This window comes from Patagioenas fasciata, chromosome 8, assembly GCF_037038585.1.
Source record: "Patagioenas fasciata isolate bPatFas1 chromosome 8, bPatFas1.hap1, whole genome shotgun sequence".
Taxonomy (NCBI): Eukaryota; Metazoa; Chordata; class Aves; order Columbiformes; family Columbidae; genus Patagioenas; species Patagioenas fasciata.
In genome coordinates this window covers 22,488,986-22,515,074 of record NC_092527.1, presented here as the reverse complement: position 1 = coordinate 22,515,074, position 26,089 = coordinate 22,488,986, and the positions used below count along the sequence as shown (strand labels likewise).

Sequence of the window (26,089 nt, the reverse complement as noted above, 5' to 3'; positions counted from 1 at the left end):
CAAAAACGAAAGAGTAAGCCCTCAAACCAGCAAGATTATAAAAAAAACATAGTTGGAATTCTTGTACTAGGTTTCTCTTTTAAGGGGCTGTGTATGTCACATTTTCAAGCCATTCTCTGCATTGTCAAAGGTTAGAAAGTTACTTTTTAATTGAAGGCTGAATTTCTGATCCTAACACGTGCCCTTTTTATTCCTGTGCTCCCTTCTTTCCCAAAGTTCACATATTATTTTAGCTGGCAGGGTCTCATTTCTGCCTGTGACACTACTCTCTCAAGGCAATGCCATTGCAAGAGGAGCAGGCAACTGGGCAATGAAGCTCCCCAAGCCAGTGTGAATCTACAAGCAGAGCCCAGCTTGACCGTGCCGACTCTTCAAAACTCATGGGCTTTATCCCCATTCACCTTTCACAGTTGCAAGACTGGTTTTAAAATCACCATGTTAAAAAAAGAGGGGGGAAAAAAAAAAAAAGAAAAAGGAATTAGCAAGTGGCTTCCTTTCTGATGCCATTGTGTTGTGGAACAGCAGGCCAGCTTTCAAGCTTTTTGCTGTATCCACAACAAATAGTTATTTCTTAAGAAAAAGGATTTAAAAAATCTGCGCAGAGCTTTGCATATAATCCTATGACTCCAGGACCCAAGGCTTTGAGTAATATCAAAATCGAAATAAATTCTCCCTGTGAGAATCATAAGAATCTGCCAAATTAGTTCACAGGGGTAAACAAACAGCCAAATATTAGTATTCTACACTAAGAGCTAAATCCTATAAGTGGGGCCAGGGTTGCACATGGATTATCCTTTTATAGTTCAGGCGTGGATTTACCAAGGGGATTATAGGCCTTCCCCTCCCCAGCTCCCTTCCTCCCCCCCACCCCGGTGCTGCCCGGTGCCACACGCTCCCACCGCGCCGCTCGGCTCCTCCACTGCCCCGGCACCCTGCCCTGGGCGGGGGGCTGTGTCTGCCCTCTCGCTCCCCCACCCCAGGAGCAAATGGTCACCCCTGTGTTCAAGATGACAAAAGCAGGACCGGGAGTGACGCAGAGGTCAGTCGGTCCAGGTCCTGAATGGGTGCAGCATCCCTGGGGGATGGGGGATTAGTTCCCAGATGTCCCGACCTCCTTTCTTCCTGCCACTACTTTGCATTGCTCGATGCCATTTCCTGAACAGGGATAACGACAATTCGAGCTGACACTCTGCTTCGGTTTTCCTTCCCCACTGGTCTGATATTGCAGTCCTGATGGCTTGTCACTCTTAATATGCTCCACACTTCCAGTGAGTCCCTCAGAGCGTCGGAAGGCTTTGATTGCACTCAGGGTACTTTGCAAGATGCTGAGGTGCCACATACTTATGGATGCGATGGACTTATTCTCTCCCTGACGCTCTTTCCCTACTGTATGCACATATAGATATATATATCTGCATGTGCATGAGCAATCACAAACACACATATTTTATTATCAAAGTAAACAGCTGTTTTTAACTGGATTTTTGCTGCTCTTTTCAGGCAGAAACAGTTCTGTAACATCACTCACTTGCTCTGATCCTTTTATTTGTGTACTTCATAGATTATTACCATTATATAAAAATGCCCACTGCTTTACAAGACACAAAATACAGATAATATCTGTTATGAAGAGTGCGCAATCTAAACAAAACGGACAGCACAGACAGGGCTCCCTGAGAAGCCCAGAAGAATGAAGATTAGTCTTGTTTCTTTTTTATAAATATATTGCTAACATTATCAGACAAGAAAGAGACATGTTTTCTTCTTCTTTCCCTTCCATCCTCCCATTTAATAACACTTCCCTCTCATTCGCGCAACAGAGTTATGATGCAGCATGAAATAAAGCCTGGTTTAGGCTGCTGGCCCTGATTCAACAGCCCTGAATCCCATGCTTGCTCCCGAGCACCCACGTGCTTAAGATTTCTCTGGATTGGTGCCTTAGATCATGCAGTCTATTGACAACTGCCCTTTCGCTTACAAATGAAACCATCCCTAAATCAATAAGAAAAAAGCCTTATTTTCCCCACCTGTTTAATGCCACGGCTGTGGGTTACTGTAAGATTTGTGAACAAGCTGATGTCTACAGAGAAAGCAACAAGAAAAATAACACCTTACCTACCAAAAGGAGGAGGAATTCTGTGTTTACATACAAATCACCTTCTGGGAGTTTTGTTGGTTTGCTCTAAAAATTTGCTGGGTGAATTAACAAGGAGGGGCTATTGTCTGGTGTACTTTGGAGAATGAAGAGCCCCAGAGCTTTAAAGTGACACAGCTTGACCACAGTTTTCAGCAAGGCACATTTTGGAAAGAACCTGCATTTGGCTAATTAGCATTTGAGCATTTCTCAAATAGTTTTTATGATTCCCCCCCCCCCCTTTTTTTTTAAACAAAATGTCATTTATTGCCTTCTTCCTCCATACCCATGCTTACCTCCCATCCTAATGGTTTTAGGGGTTTGAGGGTTGTGAGGGCAAAAGGATTCTGTGATATGGAGGAAACTGTGTATGTGGTCCTGTACAAAGGCAGTGGGTCTGTCTAATAGAGGTTAAAGTTGGTGCTGGATCAAATCAAGTGCAGGTCCCCCAGAGCAGAATTGTCTGGCTGCAGGGGCTTCACCTGGCACTCAGCTGACATAGATTTAAAGGCATTTGCTTGTTCTGTGACCCAGGTCCAAGTTACTGGACGAATCCTATGGCTCAGATTCCTAGCTGGAAGATAGAGATGCCTTGTGAAGTTAGGAAATTTCATATGTGCAGAAAAAAGAAGCAACTGGCAGTTGAGATTCTTTTCACATGTTTCTTGTCTTGGCATTCTTAATTGATGAGACTTCATGGCCTTTATATTCCTGGATACAGTGTGTGGCGGGACTTCTCCCTCGGACATCAGTCACAGAGGTCTGGAGAAGAGGGCTGGCTGGGGAAGGTGCTAGGGGAACCCCCACAGGAAACTCTAGGTGGAAAGACGATGACTCAGGAATGTACACTGGAAAATACAGAGATGAAGCCAAGATATTCCCCTTTATTGTCTTCTTCACGTTGTCCCTGGAGGCAGCACAGCCTGGAAAGCTGTGAGTGTGGCAACACAGAAGGTTTCAGCCAGCGCAGGATCTGGAAAAGGTAAGCCTTCATTAACAGGTGAGCACATTGCTGGCACATCATGGCCATGATTCAAAGCCTCCTGATGACCCACATTTGCTTCTGCACCCAAATTGTGTGTCCTGCATCAGACCAACCACTTTAACAAGAGGTTTTGGCTATTGTTCCAGTGAATTAGATCTCATAACCTGTTGGTCTGATGCTGAAATGGGGATCTTCTCCCCAGAGGGTGCTAAGCCACTGTGGCTAACCTGGACGCCTGTTGTTTTTGCCCATGCACAGTTTAATTACCAGCACATTCTTCTTCTGAAACTGATACTTCAGTTTTAATTAGTTAGGTTTTCTCTTTCTATCCAGAGGAGCCTTCTATCTTCAAAGAGTAACTTTCAAACATTAACTCTTCTAAATGTTTCCCCCCACATGTGAACCACTCCTCATCCTGCCTTGTAAATTATGTTCAGTCCTTTACTTTTAGAAGGCAGGTACTTAGTGTGATAAATTCAGGTTAGTGTCTCCTTAAGTGTATGTATGTGTGTGTGTATCTCTGTGTGCATATGTAAAGAAGGAGCAAAATAAAGTTGTATCGAGCTATAAATTACTACTCCGGCATCATAAATTACCAAGGGAAAGATCCATTTTTGGAGTTTTCTTTCAACTAAATGAGATAATTAATGTAAGAGGGAAAAAAAATGGGGTAGACCTTCTCCCTCCCTGGAGCCCTTTGCCTTGATGTTTGGTTACAAACCTTCAAGGTTGCAGTGGGGTGGAGATCTCAGTTCTGGAGAGAGGGAAATGGCAAAGGAGCCAGAGATCTGGGAGAGTGGGGGTCATGGGGATGGGAGAGTGTTTTCATTTTGCCCGGGCCGTGGGAGGGACTTTAGTGCGGGCTGTGACCCTATTTAATAAAATGCCTAGGAAAGCAAGGGGCCAGGAGGGGGGGTGAGAGGGAGACACAGTGGCTGGGGCTGGCAGGAGACTGTCATGAGATGAAAGTGGCCCTTCGTCCATTCCTTTCCTCCCTCTTCGCTGTCAGCACTTTTTAATGTCAAACAGTGTGAGTGGTCGGTGGGTCCAGTTTCTGTCTCCACAAATGTATTTTTTTCACTTTCGCCACAACTGCAGCCAGATGAATTCACTGCTTGGGACTAGAGAGCGGTGCGGGTGGCCTTGCAGGCATCCCTTCACCAAGACCTCGAGTTGAACTTTTTTTCAGGGCTTTCTCTCAGGCAAAAGCTTGTCAGGGAATGTCTTCTTCCCATCCTGCCATCCTCAAGTCCTAGACCACCCTGGGTCTAAAGCTGCTCTTACACAAGCTGTCACCTAGACTAGTGTGGGCATCACACCATGAATACTGTGCACATGATAATCTGATCCCTGTGCACTGGACTGAAATTTAGGGAACCTGGGTGCCTCTGTGGTCCCTGCCACCAGTCTGTTGGGAGTCACTGGGGCATCCACCACTCAGTGCCTCAATTCCCTGCCTTTAAAATGGGGGTAATCATGATTACTTAATTTGTGATGAACTTTGAGATGTATGAAAAATGCAAGGTAAGAAACTGTTCCTATCATCAGTCGTGGTAATCTTCAGGTGAACTGATACTGTGTAGATCAAAAATGCCACTTAAAGAGGTAGCTGACCGTGCTGGGACCACGGCCGCAAAGGCAGGTGACTTCGGAGCAGTGAGTGGTGGCAAGTGTTGCCATGGGGCCAGTGCACTCGTGGCATCAAGTTTTGTGCATCTCCGCTGTGGCTGTGGACCTTGCTCGGCAAGGGCAGGCAGTACCAGCTGTGCACAGCTGCAGTGTACACTGTGCGGGCACCCATATGTGGGTCTCACTTGCACATGAGGGTGGCAGCAGGTCCTGCTGTGGGGGTGTCTTCTGTGCAGCACCTTGTACCCCTCGTGCTGCATGAGAAGAACCCTAGGGAGGTGCTGGGTGTGTATGTGTCTGTGAGTGTATGTACTGGCTGGTGGTACCACACTCAGCTCAAGAAGGGCTGCAGTTTTGGTATCACCATCCCTTGTAAAAGCAGCATCAGGCATCTGGCTTTTCTGTGCTCCAGATGAGCACAGCCATGTACCCCTCAGGGCCAGAGCCAGCACCACTGTGGTGTGTCACCCATGTGTGCTCTGGTGTGTGCAGGCAGCCTGCAGGATTGCTCCGAAAGATAAGGAGATCCAGGTTTGGCCTTCACTCCTCTTTTCTGATACAGACTTCCTACATGGCCTTAAGACCTACCCTGACCCTCTCCTTTTCCTAATGTTGGTCTAGATGGCTTAGTACCAGACTATCATAGCCATGTTGAGAGAGTAAAAATTTCCTATACTGAGAGATACTGCAGGTAGGCATCTGTATAGCACCAGAAAAGGTGACAGTGGCTTCATGTGTTTGCAGTGTTCAGGATGGGTTGGCTGAGCATGGAAACTGGCAGGAGGAACACTGACACTGCTGTTTTCCACATAGCCGGTGTGGCATCACCTGGTAGAACCCATGTGCTGAGCCACGGTGAGCACCTCCCAGTGTGGGTTTGTTTTGCATTGTCCCATGGTATATCAGAAGGCACAGAGGGGCTCAGCCCTCATGGGCGAAGACAATTCATCTGTGCAGTGGAGCTGGGCCACAAGATCCTCAAAAGTAGTGATTTCTGAAGCTTAGGTGACGGGAGTCGCTCGATTAAACTGTGGCAAGCTGATTGCTCATGATCATGAGCCTGAGCTGTGCTGTGTTCTGTAGATGCAGGTGAGGATACATTTTGACACTGATGAAACTGGAACCATCATCTTCTTTAAGTTTAAACTCAGGTAACGCAGCTTTAGCAATTGCACGGTCTGTCATTTGTCCCATTCCTCACCACATTATTTAACCTATGTCTCAATGTCAGCTGTGCTTGACACAAGGACAGAGCCCACCAAACTATTCTGTGCATGTGCCGAAGTTAATGATGGGGTGAAGAAGAGAGGTTTACACTGGTGGCAGCGATGGACTACTCCACTTGTCTTCTCTGCTGGCCAACAACACCTCCATGCCCAGTGGCCCACTAGCACATGGCTTGGAGCCAATGACAGCACATTTCTACCTGGAAAGGTGCAACTGGGGGGAAGGAGATGGGAGGGAGGGGAAGGGTCTGAGCTGAGCCTCTCTTTGCCCCTGGTGTGGGGTGCCCATGTGGGGGATACACCTGAACATACCAGAGATGGTTTGGGGAGGTCAGGGGTCCAGGTGTGTGTGCTCCTGGGTGCGAGCATTGCCGCCTTGGCCATGCTGTGCTGGCATTGGGCACAGGCTGAGGGGATGCCACTTGTTTTTGGGGGGTGTGATGTGCAAGGGTGGGGGGAGCTGGGCTGCCTCTCTGCAGTCGGTGGGCGCGCACTGTGCTGTTTCGCAGCGGTGTGTGTTTGGTGAGGAGCTTTGGCTGTCTTAAGCACCTTTCGAATACATTGGGCACAGCTCATTGAATCCTTTAACAATCCGGCTCCTGTCTCCTCTCCCTCCTCTTCCCCACAGCCAGCACCTTTTTTCAAGAAACAGCAGCAACACAGGCTCCCTCCTGCCTGCACCCCATGCTCCTGTGGGCTCTCTCCCCATCCCCTCCACCCAGGGACTGTCTCCCTTGCTGCCCCGTTTCACAGAACCCCCTCTGAAAAGACGATTTTGTTGCTGGTGAAAGGTTCCTTGCTGGTGAAGATTTTCCAGAACTCAGCAATTCCCAGGCCCTACCCCTGCACGGAGAGAGCTAGTTAATGGGCCATTAACCAGGGGAAGGGGAACTCTCCAGTGGCTGCAAGCAACAATAACAACAAAACAACCCAAAACCAACAAAGCATACCCAGGAAAAATGCACCAAACATCAGGAGGAGTTTCAGAGAGAGGAGGAAAAAAAATATCCAGAGAGATGTGATTGTAAAACCTTGGTTAAAAACCAAAGCCTTGGTAAAGTAATTGCCTTCCCCAGTGGAGAGGGTTTTAGACTGGACTCACACAGTCGCAGCAGCTCCTCTTCCCCCCGCCCTCTCCAGCCCTGTCCTGAAACACCCAACCCAGGACTGGGAATGCAGCAGGAGGACAGGGAGGGACCCCAGTATCTGCACTAAGGGCTCTGGGAAAGGTAAAACGGTAAGTAGGAAGGTGAGGGAAGGAGCGGATACAGGTTCATGAAAGTGGGTAGTTGGGGAGAGGTCCTCTTTGGTGAATGCATGGGTCTGTTTGGGCTTGGGGGGGTGGGAAGCCAGGGAGCAGGAGTGCTGAGTATGTGCAGATGGCAGCTATCCAGGGAGCTAATGAAGTGCAGGGGTTTGAAAATGAAGCAATGCAGGAGTAGGCATGGTACTTGCAAGTAGCCACAATGTCCCTGAGCTAGCTAGTGTCAATGGCTTGTAAATCTTTAATGGCCTACCCATTTAGCTGAGCTGTGCACCCAATATAATAAAGCTCTTTGGGCAGGGAATGAGCACCCACTTGGGAATTAGACCTCTGTTGCTGTGATGAGGCACTTGCCTCACTAGCGGGTGCTGGGGAGAAGTGTCTTTGCAATGCGATTGCAGAGTGCCTTGCACAGGAGAGACCCACAGTGTCTGCAGCCCCCCAGCGCTGCTGCCAACACAAACAATGCAAATCATCCTTTCCAGGTCTGCACCCACAGGTTCACTGTTCTCATTGCAAATTCACTTGCTTTGCTCTCCAGCTAAATACTTCACACCTGGAAACATGCACTTGAATACCATTTTGGTGGTGCTGCTGGTTGGAAATCAATATTAATTTACTTGTGCGTGTAAATACAGAAATGTATTTATAAGTTTCAGATAAGTTGCAAACACATGCAAATTCTGTACATAAATTCTCACTCATTTATGTAATCTGCTCAGTAATATCATTAAAGAGAGTACACCTACTGCCTGACTAGAGGTATATTTGCAATGCGCTGAGATCAGCTGTGACTATTCACTTACCACACTTCCTTGCCCATGCGGCTCCCAGCAGTGGGTGATGCTCTGGCTCTAGGTATCTTCTGCTCTTTCCTGTGATATGCTACCTTTCTCCTCCCCCCACCTTACTTTTGTCTTTTGAGCACTAGTAGGATTGGTTCAGGATTTTGGGAAATCTGTGGCTGGTGGCATAGAGAGGGATATTGTGGTTTCTTTTGGACTAAACACCTACTGCAAAGTCACCTGTGACTGCAAATGCACTGGACTCAATTGGATACTTGGTCTGCTCCAGCCTATGTCCCTCCAGCTATGATCACAAGAAGAGCAAGAATTATTTACAATTCTGCAAAAAAGAAACATGGTCAAGCAAGACTGTCATTAAAATGCACTCTTAACAAGATGTGGTGTGTGTATTTATCAGAATCGTCATTTGAGAACTGCCCACTAAATTACTGCTCAGAGAAGTAACTGAGTGAAAGGAAAAATCGTCTGGTTAAACATATTGTATGTCAGTGTTCAGAAAATCATTAACATATATATGCTGTAGAGAAGAGAATTCACCAGATAAAGTCTATCAATAAAGATATACCACATTTTTATGATGCTGGAATTAGAGAGACCTGATAGAAAAATGCCACACTCATTTTATTAAAAAATATGGGCTTGTCAGAGCCGTTTCCTTTCCAGGATAAATGAAACTCAGACATATCAATATTACTGATTTTAAATTGTCATTTTTAAGCTCAATGCTTTATTATTCGTAATTATTTAGTAATTCCAGCAGATGTGAATTGTTAAAACCCCTGATTTCTCAGAAAGCCATTTTGACTATTGAAAATATTATGAAAGCCATTCTGAAAAAAGGCACAGAATTTAAGGGGCACAACAAATTATTCCTTAGTATTGTCACTTTTCACATCAAAATGTTTCTGAAGAAGGCTTTCAGTTCAATGAATTGGTCTGCATTAAAAGCTGTAAAACGAAGCACAGAGGAATGAAGATTCTTCCATGTGTGTACCTAAGGTAGAAGAAAGTATCCACTGTGTTGTGTTATTTGGTAGGTAATATATGGTTATAGCAGCTCATGGTATTAGGTGTCTTATCCCAGAGCAGAACTAAGGCTAAATATTCTCTTTGAGCATTTTTATTTCCTGTTGCACAGGATTCTGCATCGCACAAGCATGAATTTTCACATTTGACTTCCTAAACTGTTTTAAAAAAGGAAAAATGAAACAAAGACGGGAACAAATAAAACTCAAGATAAAGCATGTGCTGATTTATTGCAAAGAAAGGGACTAGCAGCTTTATCCAGTCTAGAGTAGGTCTAAATACTCAAGTGTGTACATATGTTAAAATATTCTAGGTGATTACTTAGCCCAAGGAGAGGTACCTACCCACCCTGCTTACAGAACACTGGAGTTCTCTCTGCTTACCATGGTAGCTTCAAGATTGAGTTTGTGATAACGTGTCTCTATATAGGATGTATTGGTATTAAAATAACTGTCTTCCAGAAATGTTTTATTGTGCTGTGGATACCCAAAAGATCTCTGTTGTGTACATGCAGTCCTGTGGCTTTGGTCTGGAGCTAGAGGGAAACCAGCCCTGGGGAGGACGTTGGAGAAGTGTGGGGCAATTTTTGTTTGTCCGTGTGTCGTGTTGATACTGCAGAGCTCCTGCAGGTAGAAGGGACATGTATTGGTTACACTCTGTACACACGTGCTTGTTAGTGGGTTATCTGATCGTGCACACTCGCTGGGGCTTGTGCAACTGAATGACTGCGCACAGGGGGCTGGGTATTAATTACACGCTTGAGAGACGTGTGTCTGGATGTGTAGCTGCGGTCCCGGGGAAGACCCTAAGTGTGTTGCATGCTCCTTGTGTTTGTGCAGCTGCGGCGTGCAGTGCAGAGCCATGACCTGCTCTGTGCACCCTCCATGGCTGTCACAGACCTGGCCAGGCAGCTGCTGCGTGGGCTGGTGCTACAGCGTGGGCAGGTAGGGTGGGTTTGCTGCCCACTGGGTGGGTTTTATAGACTCTGCGTGTGCCTACCAAGCGCAGCTCTGAGACCACCGCCAGGCGCTGAATTCCGGTGGTAACAAACAGCCCCATTAATGCAGTGTCACAGATTTCATTAGGGCGTCAGTGCCAACCACCATGGCCATAAATCAGGGAGATGGTACAAGGGCTTGCAGGCCCTGGTTTCAAGGGCCACATAGCCAGAGACTCATAACGCTCAAGAGGAAATGATCATGAATATTATTTAAAAAATCAGAAATGTATATTAGAAAATCTCAGAGCTTATCAGATGGAGTGAGGTTGGGTAATAGCTGTTATTTATACTGCTTGTGCAGAGTGATAAAGTGGTGCTTTATGACCTGTGGTTTATCACTTAGAATAAGAGTCATGTGACTCCATTAAGGTTCCTTCTGTAGAAATGAAAGAGGGTAAATTAATGTGGTTTTTTTATTGTTAAATATTTGCACTCTCCTAAACCCAGTTTTTATTTTCTCTACTTAAGAAGTAACATATAAGCACAAATAAGTTTAAGTTTTGACGGATGGAGAGGTGGGGTGAAAACTCCCTTTATGTCAAAGGCTCTCTGGACTGAGCCAGCCTCCCACCCGCTCGTGTCGATCAGCGGGGCTGGGTTCAGAGAGGAGGGAAAGGCAACACAGTCTGCATAGTTACAACCCAAAAGCCTCGGCCTCTCTGACCCATCATCTGCTGGAGAAACATGCTGTAGTCCTGCTGCCACCTCAGACCTGGTTGCTGCTCTGGGGAGGGAGAGGGGGTTCTGTGGAGACCAGGGACAGAAACAACCCTGGGCAGCCTGAGCAATGAGAACAAGAGCTGTTGGCTGAGACAAGACACTCCAAGGAGAGCACAGGCTCTGCCTGTGCAAAAAAGAAATTGTTTTCCTCGATGATGTTGAAGTTAGCCCTAGAAAGAGTCCTTCAGACATCCATGTGGGCCCTGCTGTGGCAATGAGGTCCATGGAGAGCCATGGACAATGTGCCAGGGCTATGCAGTCGCTGAAACCTGAATGGGAGAACAAAATCACAGCAATGTTATTCAAGAGGCTATACCATTGCTGCAGGTATATGCCCCGCAAGACTTGTGAGCTGCAGCTATCAGAAAGACAGTGGGCACATACAGAGCTGATGGCCAATGATCAGGTGCCCCGAGGCACAGGAAAGTACAAGGAGACCAGCAAACTCCAAGAAGTTGCTGGACTGCCACCGGAGTCACACCCAGGCTTTCCTTAGGGCTTCTGGCTTAGACTGAAATGCTTGTAGATGGCATTTTGGGAGGGGAGAAAGACAACACATTTTTGCCATCTCTCTTCCCTTAGATTTTGAAAGAGTGAGTTGGAATACTTGGTGCTTGTTTCAAAATCCAATTTTAAGAGCACTTGTAGGGAGAGAGCTGCCTGGAAACACGAGAGGGATGGTGGACCAAGTATCACAGGCACACAGAGTACTCTCTACCGTCCCTAAGAAGTGCACTGACATGGGATTTTGATTTGCTCGCCTTCAGAAAGCCTCTTCATCCCTCCTGTTCCCTGCACACACCTCCATGTTCACGGCTTTGTCTGCTCCATACTGAGTGCTTGGTTTGTCCAGCCATGGTGTTTGTAGACTGACAGGACCTACAATCTCCAGTGGCACTGTGGTGCCCATGTCACTGGAGGAGCCCACAACAAAATGATAGTCCTTTCCTGGCCAGGCCCTGGGGCCCAGTTCATGCCAGACATGTTCTGCCTGTGGCAGAAGCCACTGCCACAAAACAAAAGAAGGAAAGGGGAAAACAGTGACAGCTCGGGAAAAGAAAACAACAGACAAACCTGAAATAAAAAGAGGAAGATAACCAGATTTTTTTTTTTTTTTTTCCCAGTGTCCTGTTGACTCTGCTTCATCTCTAATTATAAAGCCTTCTGAGGCTGGCAGTCAAGACTGTAGCCTTAAGGACAGTTGCTACAATGCTTCCTCGGACTGAGTTTAACTTGAGGTCTTATTGTGTTTAGAGCAGAGTGTCCCAAAGTCACAGGAGAGTTCAACTTGGAAGAGACTCCAGAAGGTGTCTAGATTAGCCTCTGCCCAAAGCAGGGTCAGCCCCCAAATCAGACACAGTAAGAAGCCACTCTTCTCTCCAAGAACAGGAGTAGACTAAGCAAGTAGAAGGGACTCCAATGGCATAACAGGCAGGAGGCTGGGGTGTCTATCTTTTTCTGGACAGTAGATGCCAACTCCCCGTAGGACTCTATATCCAAACTGTCTGCCCTGCAGCCACATGTGCCCCTTGAGCTGTTCAGTCTGTTTTGTTGTGCGTTCTGACCAGTGGTGGGGGAAGATTTTCTCTCCAGGTAAGGATCTGAGCATGGGTGGTGGTTTTCAAGTGACCTTGTCTGTAGGCAGAATTCAACCTGATGTCTAGCTCTCTCAGCATATTGCCTGTGTGTTCCTCACAGTCATTTCCCATCATGGCTACATGCTAATTGTCTCTAGGGGAAGTGAGGAGAAGGCTTATTAATCTGTGCACTCAGGAAAGGTTGTAAATCACCGTGTGTTTCCAGCGATAAAATTGGCTAAATAAATTAAAACAAGCACTAATGACCCAAACAGAGCTCTGATGTAGTGGGAGTGGGCTGGGGCATATAGCTGTGTTTGGGTATAGGGTACACCTCTATCACATACTTTCTTTCTTCTGACAGTGTCCTTGAATATCTACCAGCCGTAGTCCCTTCACCCCAGCCAGTGTGCCCCAGTGCATCACCAGTACACCAGTATTGCATGCTGTTCTCTCCCCTCTGCTGCAGCAATGGCTGTAACTTTTTAGCTCATTTTTTCTATTTCCTTTGCTTTTCAGTCCAGTAGAACTTGGAGTTAATTCATCCTTGTTCTCTGGCACCTCTCAACAAACCCAGTGAACTCCTCTTTAATGCAGATATGCTAAACAGCATCGAAGCCAACAGAGATGTATACTCATTAACAACAGCACAGCTGTCCTTTTAGATAATAGTGTAAAAAAATCAGATTTTGCACAGTAAATAAAAAGGCAGGTTTGCAAACCTCCTGTCTGGTGATGAACAGCCAGGGTGGAAAAGTCACCCTATAGTCCTGTTTTCCAACAACCACTTTCATCTGGGAGGCTTGTGAAATCCTTCAGCGATTATTCATCAAGTGCCACTAAAATGTCTGATCTAGCTCTCTAGAGAAGACATTGTTACCATACAGTTCTATGTTTTCTATGCAGTAAGTGTCTCTACAAGAAGCCTTCTGAGAATATCTTCCAACATTTTCTGGGATGATTAAATACTATGTTTTGCCTGACCATCCAGATTCAGCCTCTTGATATTAAACAGAAACAATTTATTGTATACCCACCAATATAAGAGCTGCTTCTCAAACCAGCAGTCTGCTACTTCTTAGAATAGCTCACCTGCTTGCGGAGGTACCTTGCTGCCTTCCTTGGAGACCGTGACTCTCAAAAGAGATCATAAGGAAAGGAATTTCCTTGGTATGATCTTCACAGAGGATGCACTGAATCTGTGTATCCCTCAGTCTGTGTAAAGTCACCAACTTTCTGGATTTTTTTGTTTCTTTTTTCCCAAAAGATGTGGGTCTCTGGGCTTTCCCTTGGCAACAGAACCTGAAGGAATGCTTCTGCAGCAGCCAGCCACCTCTGCTGGGATGTGCACAACCGTCAACAGCAGAACTGTGCGAAGGTGAGGAAAGGGAGGTGCTGCCATGGGAAGTCAGGGTTGTGAGTAGAGACTCCCACTCCATGGTGCACTCTCCAGGTTCCAGAGTTGTCTGTTCTCAGGATCAGTTCAGGCAAAATCCTTCTCTTGTTTCCTCTTGGGTGGATTTGGTGCTTCTAGACATTACAGATGGAGAGTCAAGACAATGGGTATGTCTGTACCTGTGCTCCCTTGTCTGCCTGGTCAGAATCACATATCTCTCCAGGAGCTGAGTCCAGTGGCATAACCAGGCATCAGTTCAAACTGCCTGCAAGGAGCTCACTAACTCATAGGTGCCTCTATTTACCATGTCGGAGGAGGAGAGCACCAGCTGTCCACCAGCCTCAAGTTGGACTCAGGCAGCACCTCAAAAATAATGTAATTTGTCCTGTGTCAGTTGTCTGAGTCCTGTGGGCCCAGACACTCTGGTTTGCATTTGTATCTTTTAAGAATTGCTAAGAAAAGTGTTTTCTAAGTGATCAGAACAATTGATTATGTCTTTAATTTCTGCTTTCTGTGAAAAGCATATAAATAGATGCCATCAGCTCAACTGAGATCAGAAGTCTGAAGAGCTTTTATTCCACTTGGTATCACCACTGCACCACTCCACAGCAGACACCAGCTCAGTCTCTTGGGTCGCATTAGAACTCTTTTCTGTGTTTCCATATAGCAAGTCAACTCACAATCTGTTCTTGAAAACACAAAGCTTTTTGTAAACAGTTGCCCCCTTTGGAATTTTTTTTTTCATATCCTTTACTCAAAATACTTTCTCTTTTTATTCACTGACTTGAATTTCTTAATTTTCACCTACTTTTTATTCTGGCCCCTTTTCCTAATTCCAATCATTTTCAAAATCAGTAATGCTGAAGGATGGCAAAGAAAACCAGTAGAGATTATCCCCCTAAAAAAATATAAAAAAGATCAATTCAGAAAGCCAGGAAACAAAATCAACAAGGAGAGCTTTGGGCTTTCTGTTTTGCTTAGGAAAGATGTCGATTCCTTTTGCACCAAGTGTTGGGCCTGATTCTTCTCCGGCAGAGTGCAGCCAAGAATTACAAAGTGAGTCAACAGACAGTGGAACTGAGTTCATCTGAAAAGTAGCCAGAAAAAACCTCGGGCTATGTTCGAGGTGTCCATTTTTAGAAGGAAATTTGCTCAGGCAGAGGAATACCAGCATATTCAGGGTGAGTGACTCTGTGTGTGTGTGTGTGTTTTGGATCTCAGCGCAAGGAAGGGGTGTCTTGCAACCCCCAGGGGTCGGGAATAGTGCATGCATGGGGAGGACCTATTATATTATTTTTCTTCCACCTTAATGAACTCCTCTCATGTCCACCTCTGATCAGTGGAGTATGACAGAGGGTGATTGAAGGCCAGTCTCCCAGGAAATGAAGTTTGTTCACACAGCCCAAGTATGCTGGCCCTACTGCTGCCTGCCTCTGATTTATAGGACCGAAAATTCCTTCCTCTGGTAACAATAACGCTCTTAAACTCCAGACCTCTCTCCCTCACAGAACCTCCAGACAGGGCTGCCTGAGCCCAGGAGAGACGGGAGGCACTCAGCAAATATATCCATCAACACAACTTGGGTTTCAAAGGAATACAAGACCCCACAGGGTTAGGCTCACAAAAGCAGGGAGTGGAGGAGTCGGGACACCACCCTGCAGCACCTTCTCCTGGAAAGGGGTAGCAAGAGGAGTGACTGTACCCCAGAGAGGGACAGAAGCCACAGCATCTCCTGTGAGACAGATGGCAGAGAGTCCAGGGTGGTGTTTCCAGGCAAAAATCTGGGCCTTCTGGCCGATGCTTGATTCTGGGGCTGGGAACGAGTCTGCTCTGAGGTGTCTTAATGTCAGAGGTTTCTTCCTGCAATGTCTCCTGTGGAATGGAGCTGTTGGCTGGGGAGCAGTTCACTTTGTCTTTCATGTTGCACTTGGTTTTGAGAGTTTTCCTGTGAGCTCAGTGTGTTCTGCAACACTTAGAGGCAGCAATGGACCAGTGGTACTGCTGGTTCTGCAGCACCATGGCTCCTGCATGGCATTGGCCTCATGCTGAGAAAGGCCATCACGGCAAAGTGCCACACCTCCCCACTACATCTCAGGAACCAGCCTCTCCAGAACACGATGGGGGCCTGAGGTCTGACACGCAATGGGTGCAAGGCCTGCTAGCGTGGCATGGGAGGTTTTGCCCTTACTGGTGAGTGTGGCTGGTTGGTGGCACATGCCATGCCTAGGAATGGCCTGAGAGACCTGATCATTTCCCAGCCAGAGAACCTGTAGTTAATTAAACATCATGGATGATCTGGGGGCATGTATTTTCCAGGCTTAGTTTTATTTAGTAACACGGACACAGCCATACAGTGCAGCTGTCACTCTGAGCTGGCAAGGTCCATACACATGCAAACACACATGCTCACTTTTTGGAGTTGGGGTCCCCTCTTTGAGCTTGATGTTACTGTCATGATTTTCGGTCAAGGAGAGAAAAAGAGCTTGAGCCCTTTTGCAACAGGACAGCTATGGCTGCCAAATTTTAAGGCAAGTCCTGGCAAGAAACAAGTTCATTCTGGAACTTTTTTTTTTTTTTTTTTATCATTTACTTATTAACAGCTCTCTCTGGCTCTCACCTGAAGCTGCTGACCTGTTCCTCCTAGACAGGGCAATTAGCAGGGAGACAATGATCTGCAGAGGGCAAGGAGCAGCCTGTTCTGGGGTGGGGGTGGAAGTGGGGAAGGGCTACAAGAGGCCGAGGGTCACAGAGGAAAGAGCTATTTATGGCCTTGAGAGGGAGAATTCAGTAAAATGCCATCCAGCTTAACTTCCTCTTGACCTGTCCCTTCTGGGAGACACTGGTGTGCCTCACTGCCCCCATGGGCATCCAGTGTCCTCAGTGGCTGGATAAAGGGATAGACTGATGAAGGTGTCAGTGGGCAAAGGAGAATCCAGTGGGTCATATGTCTGATCCATTAAACCCATGAGGTGGTATTTTAAGTAGGAAGGAATAGATCTTGCCAACATCTCCTCCACCGCTAGCCCTAGTAACTGTTTCTGGGCAGAGAGACAAGAAAACTCTTTGCTCTGCCCATTGGAAAGGCTCAGTTTTCCCTCCCGGTCTTTACCATGATTATTGCGATAGACTATCTATGGGACAGTAACTCTGCGTTCACTCTGGTAGCTAGCACAGAGGGCTCTGATCTCTATCTCACAGTGTTCTGTGCCAACCACAGTGTAAGTAATTGCTTGACAAAGAGAGAGCGCAAGTCTGGCTTATACATGTGTATCTGACCTCTGCATCTGGGCCAGCTGCTTCGTGTCCGGCTACAAACACTGTTTTGGAATATATTCCTTGTAAATTATGAGTCTGCGTATTTGTGTCCTTCAGACCACCTTCATTCCTTACTGGGACCTGCTGAGACTGATCACAACTATGTGGGGCTTCCCAGGCTGACACCTCAGCAAGAAATAAGCTTCATGGTGTAACTGAGTGACAACATATAAGAAACTTTCCTCCAAATAACTGCCTGCAAAGAGAAGGGTAAAGGGTGTGATATTAAGTTACACAACAATGTTAATTTGCATCTAAGTAGAAAGCCAGTAATTCCTAATCTATTTTTTGATGAAAAAAAGACCTTTTTTAAAAAAGTGAAAAGTATTTTTTATGGAGCAATCCTGTGAGATGCCAAATGTTTTGGCCCTGATCTAGCTAGATATTTGACCATGCACTTAATTTCTTAGGCTATTAATGTGCTTAAATATTTTGCTGGATCAAGTCCAGAACTCTCAGCATTCTGTGTGGTGTCAAAGGATCAGCTCTGTGTTTGCAGCAGCATTGCTGAACTGAGCCTACAATTTTAGTCATCACACAGAAATCATTTTCTGTTAATGTACTATCCAACAAAACCAAATTTCCTTGGGATTTCTCTTTTGGATGTGTGTTTTCTGATGGTGTTCTAGCAGACAGTTTTACTAGCCAGACTATTTGTGAAATAAGGCACTTTTAAGTACAATTTAGTGGGAGCTAATGGAAAATTATTTTGTTCTAAAAATTCCAAGATTTTTACCCAAAACCTGACTTCAAAAGTGAGTGAAAACCCACAGGGAAAGAAATGGAGTGCGTGAGCACTCCATCCAGTCAAAGCTGACCAAGATAGTTTGAATAATTCACAGAAATTATTTAGAAAATAATTTCAAACAACAAATGAGGAGGAATTATCAGCTGATGGCAGACAACTGATGAGCAGAGAAAGAGATCAAGTTCTTGAGCAAAATAGTTCTCTGCAGAAGGTTGGACTCAGTAGGAAAGGATAAAAAATGAACCTGATCATTAACAAAACGTGAACCAGAGTAGCTGAGTTTCGGTGGTCCTACTGAAGGGAGTACAAAGAACAAGAAACAAACAGCACTAGGTGGGAAAAGGTGAGTCTGATTTCTAATCTTGTGTGTTGTAATTATGGTGTTAAATGTGCAAGAGCGAAGTGAACGGATGAGATGGCATAACTAGAAAGAATTTGTGGAAGAGAGCTGAGCAGAAACAGGCTCTGTCAAAGCCAAAAAGGATGCATGCCAACGTTGTTTCTCTTGGCATAGGTCAAAAAGCAGACTGTGTGACAAGAGAGAAATTGGAGAAGACTGAGATAATGCCCAATTAGATCATGCAGTTCACCTCCCTGGGACCCATGACAGACTGGTAAGGAATTTTGCTGCTGGGGGGGAAAGAATAAGTTGCCAGAAATTCAAGAAACTTTTTTTTTCTTTTCTTCTCCCTAAAAACTTAAAACAAAACCCCACTGAAAAATATAATTTCTGGCTTCATCTGTTTGCTCCCTCTGACTGTCTTACATGAAGAAAAATCAGATAACAACTGTGAAAATGTTCAGTAAGTCAATCCTCCAATTTCTTGCTATGACAAAATTTTAGGAAGACCTAATCATGCCTCTTGTTATCACAGAAATCCTTCTCAGCCACATGTGATCCTGAGCCCCGTTGCATCAGAGCATCACAGGTGTGGCGTTACAGATTTTCCTAATAGTGCACAGCCAGAGCAGAGCCTGACTCACCAGTGCATGGGTTAGCCCAAGCTGTGATGAGCCATTCATCCCACAAATATGAGTTGCTTCATTCTTGTGGCTCCTTTTTGTACACGTTGTTACAACTGCCAGGAATTCTTGCAGCTCGGGGGAGAAGCTGACCAACTCTGCAGTTGCATTCAAGTGAATTGTGAGCCTGCCTCAATTCTGAGAAGACTTGGGGGAATTATTATCATTCTCCTGGGCCAAGAAGTCATGATGCTTAGGTTATCTCTAACCAGGAGTCTGACTAGCTTGGCTAAATTTGCAAGAGACTTCTGTATGTAGGTGGTAGGAAAGATGGGAGCAGCATCTGAGCACGTGTTGAATTTAGTCTGTGGTGAGGCTTTATTGTAAGCTGGTATCAGGATCAAGAACAAAACTGTAATTCCCCAGGCCCTGTGCTACCTATTGTACCACAACATCCATGCAGGCTTTTCTGGGACCAAAATATTCCCTGTAGCCTTTTCTCCGCAGTGCAATCTTCAAAAGCTTTAAGTAGTGATGATTCCTAGTGAGTTTTGCTGACAAGAAGTTTCAACCTTAGTTTTATTCTGATTGATTTTTGTCTGCTTATCTTTAGAGAGAAGTCTCTCCTGTTATCCTACCATCCTACCTAACCTTGTTCTTGCTATTATCTTCCACCCGAACTTCCCAGGTTTGTCTCCATCTTTTGCAGTGCTTTTTAACATCCTGGGACCTGAGACTGAAATTCTGCTCTTTGATGTGCTAGTGGGGTTGTAAATCCAGTTTAGCAGACAGCGATGATCAGAATTACTATTTGTTTTGGAAAATCCTGACTGTGAAGTATTACTGTATTTCCTTATTGCCCTGTAAGTTGCAGACACCTGCTGCAGGGAGGAACTGGCTTGCATATATGCAGATCTTCCTTCATAAGAGGAGCAGTCCTGCTCTTCATTACATTCTGTTGGTGGACTAATGGGTACTGGCACTGGTAGCAGTAGCTAGAGCAAGACTGGTGGATTTGAATCTGAGCTGATCAGACTTTAGATAACGTGTGTACCTGGAGGGAAAATGCTGGGGTTTGCCGCTGCATATTCAGGACAGGAGAAAGCAAAGAGAGAGGAGCAAAATCACGCCAAGGGAGACAGCATTGTACATTTGTTAGGAGGTGGTTGCAGCTGACTGATGCTGGGTTCATCCCTCCAGCTAAGTTGTGAGGAGAGTTCCTGGGTGTGGGAATGGCCACCCTGTGAGCTGGAGACCTCAGTCCCTCCTGTGTGTGTGGGACCAGAGGGGTGGATGGCAGAGGAGGCTGCGCTGACATTTCCTCTCCCAGCGAGGAGGGTCCCCGTCCTTGTGAGGCTGCCGAAGGCCAGCTCAGCCCTGCGTGACCAACTACAACTGCTGCTCCTCTGTCCTTTCCCCCGGGTGCTGCGTTCATTAGCTGTGAGGCCTTAGTTTTATGGGAACCCTCCCACCCGGCTTCCTCCTGGCTTAATGACAGGCCCATTAAAGAGAAGCCAATAAAGCCACAGTGCAAGAACAGCGCAAGGGCCGGCTGCCTGCCTGTCTGTCTTCTTCATACGTGAGCCAGGTCTCGAGGCTGAAGGAGACAGGGACACCCCCAAGTTACACAGAGGTGACCCCTGAAAGCACGGAGAGCCCACAGCTTGCAGGACAGCTTTCGTTTTCATGCTCTGCTTTGGGGCTGTCTTGCATAAAGTTTTCCCAGTGTGGGGCTGAGGTTTTTTTGTGTTGGATTTTTTTTTTTCATCTCCGAGGAGGGAGGAACAAGGTTTCTTAATGAGGGGAGGATTAACAGGCCATAAGACTCAGCCCTGAAAGAGCCGTCGGTCTGTGGGGCCACTCAGCAGGATGCAGGGTAATTGGATTGGAGCCCAAAGAGCACCTTGAATTGGTTCTGAGGCGGCCGCGGTGGGTTGCTCTAGGGGGGGCCGGCGGCTGGGGAGGAGGGGAGCGTGTGGCTCTTTAGAGAAGCCAGAGCCAAAATGGGGGATCAGCCGGCTCATTAAGGGATTAGAGTGTTTGTTCTTCTCAAGACTTTTGTTGCTAAAACACTTTGCGCAGCATTTTCTGGAGCCTGGGGAGCTTAAAGAGCTTGTCAGGGCCCTGTTCTTGTCCCTGCACAGGAGCAGAGATGCTCTTTCCTCTCGCCTTCCTGCTGATGCCAACAGCAGCTATTGCTGGCGACAGCTCTGCTCTCCCAGCCCTTCTTGTCTCTGGTCATAGTGCTTCTGTCTCCTGTGGGTTTTGAGGCAAAGGGGAAGGATGACAAAGAGGATGAAGAAAAAGAAGCACATCGGGAGGGAGTGCTTTGACAGTGAGGGACACTCTTAATTTGGACTTTTCCCCTGGTATTTATTGCATGGACAATGAAGGACTTTGCATGTTCTGTGGTGCCTTCTGCAGCCTTTTACCTCCTCATGGGCTCTGTGTTTGGTCTCCAGCACTTTTGGTAGCAAGTTAGAGGCATAAATTAATTTGTGTAGTTGGCCTTCATATGAACATTGTGGCTAGAAATGATTGCATATACTAATCTGCCTACAAGAACCACCAGAAATGTGCTGGCTGTTGAGATGCAATGCCAGAAGAGGCTGGATGGGGAAGGAATGGTTCAAGGCTGCCCAGGGAAGTGGTTCAGTCACCATCCCTGGAGGTATTTAAAAGACATGTAGATGAGGTTCTTAGGGATATGGTTTAGAGGTGGACTTGGCAGTGTTAGGTTAATGGTTGGAGTCAATACTCTTAAAGGTCTTTCCCAACCAAATGATTCTATGATTCTAATGAGACCTCACCTGAGAGCACAGCTGTCCAAGAAGCCTAGTTCTCTTCTGGACCATAACGAGAAGATAAAACCTCTCAAGTCCAAATCTAGATGTGTGCAAATTGCAGTGTGGTATATTAAGAGAAGATGTCAAGGGCATATGAGGATAAATCTCTGTTGTCATCAGTTGTCGTCATCCTCATGGCCCACAGAGACTTCCTGCCCAACTGCCCTTAATCTAGGCTGCCCTGAGACACATGGCTCTGGACATGGACAAACCCTGCCCTGGCTGCCCAGGGCTGTAAACCTGGAGCCACTGGCAGAACAAGGCCTGAGGAGATGGCAAAGGGGCTATGCAGTACTGATGATTATCCGATTTTAGTGACTGTCTTTCCTTCTGTCACTGTGGTGAGCAAGCACCAATGGTTTCTTGCATGGGTACCAACACTCACAGTGCAAGGGTGGTGCCATGGGAGTTCTGCCTTCGGACTGTGGGGTAGATACATTGGCGTGACCTGAGGGGGAAGGAGGTCTCCTTTGACTTCCTTACAGGGACATGTGGAGGCTGACCCCCCGGGGGCTGAAGGTTCAAGCCTGTGTCCCACTGGCAAGGCTCTGGCTGCTGAACACAGTTTGCAGCTGGAGCTGCAGCTTCCAGATTCACCAGCTTTGCACACAGACCAGGACATGCCCCTCTGCCCTGCAGGGCAGCAGGCTGCAGGCACAGGGCATTAAATTCAGGGTGAATTTGGCCTCCACCTTTAAAGAAACCTGAGGTCCGGTTAATGGACATTTAATCAGTTGTGTGGAGCAGCAAAGGGAAGGGAATTCAGCAGGATCTCTCCAGTTCCCAAAGTTGTGTTCCCACCTCCTGTCTCTGCTGAGTAGGAGCTTCAGATGGGTAGATGGTGGGGGAGAGGAGGGAACAGACAGGCAGGCAGGGGAGGAGCAGAGGGTTACAGAGAAAATAAATGAGACTCCTCCGAAATTAATTGTTTGAAGGGAGTGCCCCACTCAGCTGTGAATTCTGAAATGATTATTGGATTTGCAGGCAGACGGGGAACAGAACGGGTCGGGTACACGATTAATATCTTATTGATAGCGGATTAAGAGAGCAAGATCAAATCTTTAACTGAGCGGAGATGCAGTTTATCAATTTGTCACAAAAAATGTAGCAATCAGAAGCGGAGAACATGGGGGCAGCTTGTGGATCGATCCATGTCAGTGCCTCCCAGCACAGAGGCTGTCTTCCCCCAGGTGACCAGAGAGCTGGAAGAGATGGGCTTGGTACCGAGAAGGGTGGGCCTGAGGACAGCTGGATCCTGAAGTGCAGGGGCAGGTGATATGCTGCTATAGATGCTGCACAGTAGTGCTCCAGCGTGGGGTGTAAGGAAAACAGCGGTGCCTGGGCAGCACTAGCTTCCTGAGATGGTGGCAGTAGAAGATGTGGAGGCTCAGCTCTTAGTCTGGCAGCATATGAGCTTGCAAGAACTTCCCAGGCTCCAGGGCAGGGTGAGGAACCTGCTAAGTAAACTTTGCATATGACTTCAGGTGCAGCTGAATGAAATTTAACGAGGAAAAAGCTCAGGTGCTATTGGGCTATATAATGTAAAGCTGAGGGCTCTGCATAGCTTGTTAGTGGTAGGCTTCCTGTTTCTGTTGGAGGTCTGATGTGTTGTTGACACTTGCATGTTGGGACTTCTGAATTCTGTCTACAGCTCTACTGTTTTGGTCCTGCAGGTAAGAGCTTTTCTACTAGCTACCTGGCACTGGTGTGTGTCCTGTGTTTGGGGAGACCAGTTTGTTGACCAGCTTCTCAACCTTGATCTGTTGGTATTCATGGGTCATGTATGGAAGGTATTTGCAGTTATTGAAAGCATCTCAGCAGTTAAGCAGAAAGGCAGGAACTATGCCAAAAATATTCAGCTTAGAAAACAGTCCTTTCTGGATCATGAAGTAATTCTGTGATGTGAAACCCTTTTTGCCAGCTCTAAAGAACATACCAGCTGTTTGGGGTCTTCTGAAAAAGTCTCTCAGTTGAAAGTCTCAGGTTTCTCAATTAGAAAACAGAAATAATTTCTAGTGCATGTGACTGTGAGCTTTTCAAAGTAACCACTAAAGGCTAAAAACAGAGGGCAAAAGAAGAAGAACTCAGAATCAGATGGCTGGTACTACTTGTTTTCATGAAATGAAACTTTTGATTTGCAGCTCTCCCTTATAGTTTTTTGCTGTGAATGTTTGATTTTAGCAAACAGGGAAAATAAACCCAAGGCAAATGTTTAATGAGCACCTATTTCAGAGTAGACACTATAAGCAGCTGTGATGTCTCTGCAGCAGAGTCTGGTACCAGACTTCAGTCACCAGTTGGACTCCAGCATTTTTTATTTTTTATTGCTAACATAAAACTTCCTGCTATTCCAACAGATGGGAGACGGCCTGTAGAAGCCAGCAGCCTCCTTGGTGGGCTGTGGAGTCAACAGGAGTCTCTGATAGCAATTTCCCTTCTCTTAAGTCCTTGCAGAGCTGTTTCAGTCCCTTGGGCCTTTGCAAAAGATGTGCACCTGGGTGAGGCGGGTGATGCTGGAAAGGCTGTTCATGCTGAAGGCAGTCTCTCACAGCAGCACTGCAAGCTTTGAGGGCAATTACATTCTTGCTAGGGTTGTTGGGTTTCTGTGTGAGGCCTCCTGGTTGTTTGCAGTCACTCTCAGGGTCCTGGAGTGTGTTGGTGGCCTCTGGGGCTCAGGGGGGTACAGGTAAGAAAGGGGCCACAGCTGGAAGCCCTTGGAATCTGGATAGAGAAGACGTGAAGGAGGGAAGAAAAAGATGAACTGGTTAATCCATGGCCTTGTTTTGCTGCCTGCTGTTTACTCCTCTATACCATGCTGCCTTTTCCCCACCAGCATGTCAGTCTGAAGGGCTTTGATTCCTGTTAGGTTTTTGGAGTGCTCTGAGAGCTGGTGAGGGCTGCAAGCACCATGACAGAGGGTCTGGGAGCTGATGAATCCTTGGGCTTCATAACATGGCCAGCTAAATCGGGTGATGTGTTTTGTTTTGTGTTGGCACAGGGGCAAAAGCTGATGTATCAGCCTGGTTGAACTGATACATGTTAGTTAAGTGAGACTGGTATGTGCTCACTGCAAGGATATGGAGTCTTGGGGTCTGCTTAGGGTGCAGACACCAAAAAGAAGGTATCATATGGAGGCGCAGATGTGCACTGAGATGTCCTCTGCCTGGGCTGATTCTTGATGGAGACTATGAGGTGGAGAAAACTGTTTGCCATCACCTTTGTGTTTATGGGGGAGACAAGTGGGACAGAATTGGGGAGGAATTCGTGACCCAACCACCTTCCCTGGTCTTTGTGTGTGACCTTCCTCTCACCCTGGCTTTGTCACAAATTCCACTGCTGTCCCTGGGGTCTCATGTAGCTCCCTGTACCTCTCTCTTCCATTTGCTAGGAAGTGAAGGCTGGTGTGCTGTCTTCTTCTTTAGATGGAGAAGACCATGTAGCCCTTGTACAGCCACTGATTTAACCTAGGGATTCCTATTTGACCTGGAGCACATGGTCTTCTCCCTTCTTTTTACAGAACCCTCTTTGGGACATAATAGGGTGGCCTCTGCTAAGGCTTGAGTCTGTTTTTCAAGTCCAGAGGAAAGAGGCCAGAGCTAGGGTGGACTTCTGAAGCAGCTATGAACTTGCCCGCACTCAGTGTCGCTGAATGGGAGTGTGTGGGGTGTCACAGCTGTGGATGCCTCACAGTGAAGCTTTGGCAAGTCCATAGAATGCTAAGTGTGTGTGGCAGGTGAGAAAAATGTGAATTTGGAGCAAGAAAGGGTCTGAAGAGAAGGAGACAATGCTGAAGATTTGCTGAATGTGTGGGGAGGGAAGGCAAAGAAGCAGGAGATGGGGAGGGGGCCCTTGAGATTATACTTTGCTGCTCTTTCTGTGCACTATTGTGTAAACATGTTGAAAGCCATAGAGAGCCTTTGTTTTGGAAAGATCCCTGAATTAATTGTGATGTACAGGCTGCCCTTCAACAAGCTCTGGGCCTCTCATTGTTTTCTTTCCCCAGCCTTTCACAGCATAGACCCCCAGAAACAGCAGGGCTGGGCAGCCCCACTTCACCCTTCTGCTGCACCCCTGGGACCAGCAGCAGAAGGCAGACCACTTCCCAAGTCCCCACACCACTGGGTGCCCTTACGGAGGGGTGTACCACAGGGCTAGCACCCCACCCATCCCGGGCTTCCCTCCACTGTGTCCTACCGGAGGCTGTGGGGAGGAGTAGGGCACATTGATGCTCCCTTGAGGGCCACTTGTGGTTGTCATATGACTCGTGTGGCCATTCCCAGAACCGGGCTTGGGGGCTAATTAGCACATTCAGGGGCACTGCTGGAGTGGAAAGGCGCTTGTCTGGCAGTGGGGAGCTGGGAGGTGACCTGGGGGGCTGGTGGTCCCCACTCTCCTCCTTCCACACCATTGGCCAGGTCTCCTCTGTGCCAGCCGGGGCAAAGAGAGGCAGCTGC

At 46.8% G+C, this 26,089-nt stretch overlaps 1 protein-coding gene and 1 long non-coding RNA gene across 2 annotated transcripts in view; one reads left to right on the top strand and one right to left on the bottom strand.

Annotated features, from left to right (window-relative positions):
• SEC31B (SEC31 homolog B, COPII coat complex component) overlaps positions 1–26,089 on the bottom strand; it is a 255,192-nt gene that overhangs the window by 72,360 nt on the left and 156,743 nt on the right. The gene's annotated exons all lie outside the window — the stretch shown is intronic.
• LOC139828499 (uncharacterized) overlaps positions 18,346–26,089 on the top strand; it is a 65,029-nt gene continuing 57,285 nt past the window's right edge. The window contains exon 1 of the long non-coding RNA XR_011740177.1: positions 18,346–18,440. This is a non-coding gene — a long non-coding RNA (uncharacterized lncRNA). The remainder of the gene's footprint in view (positions 18,441–26,089) is intronic.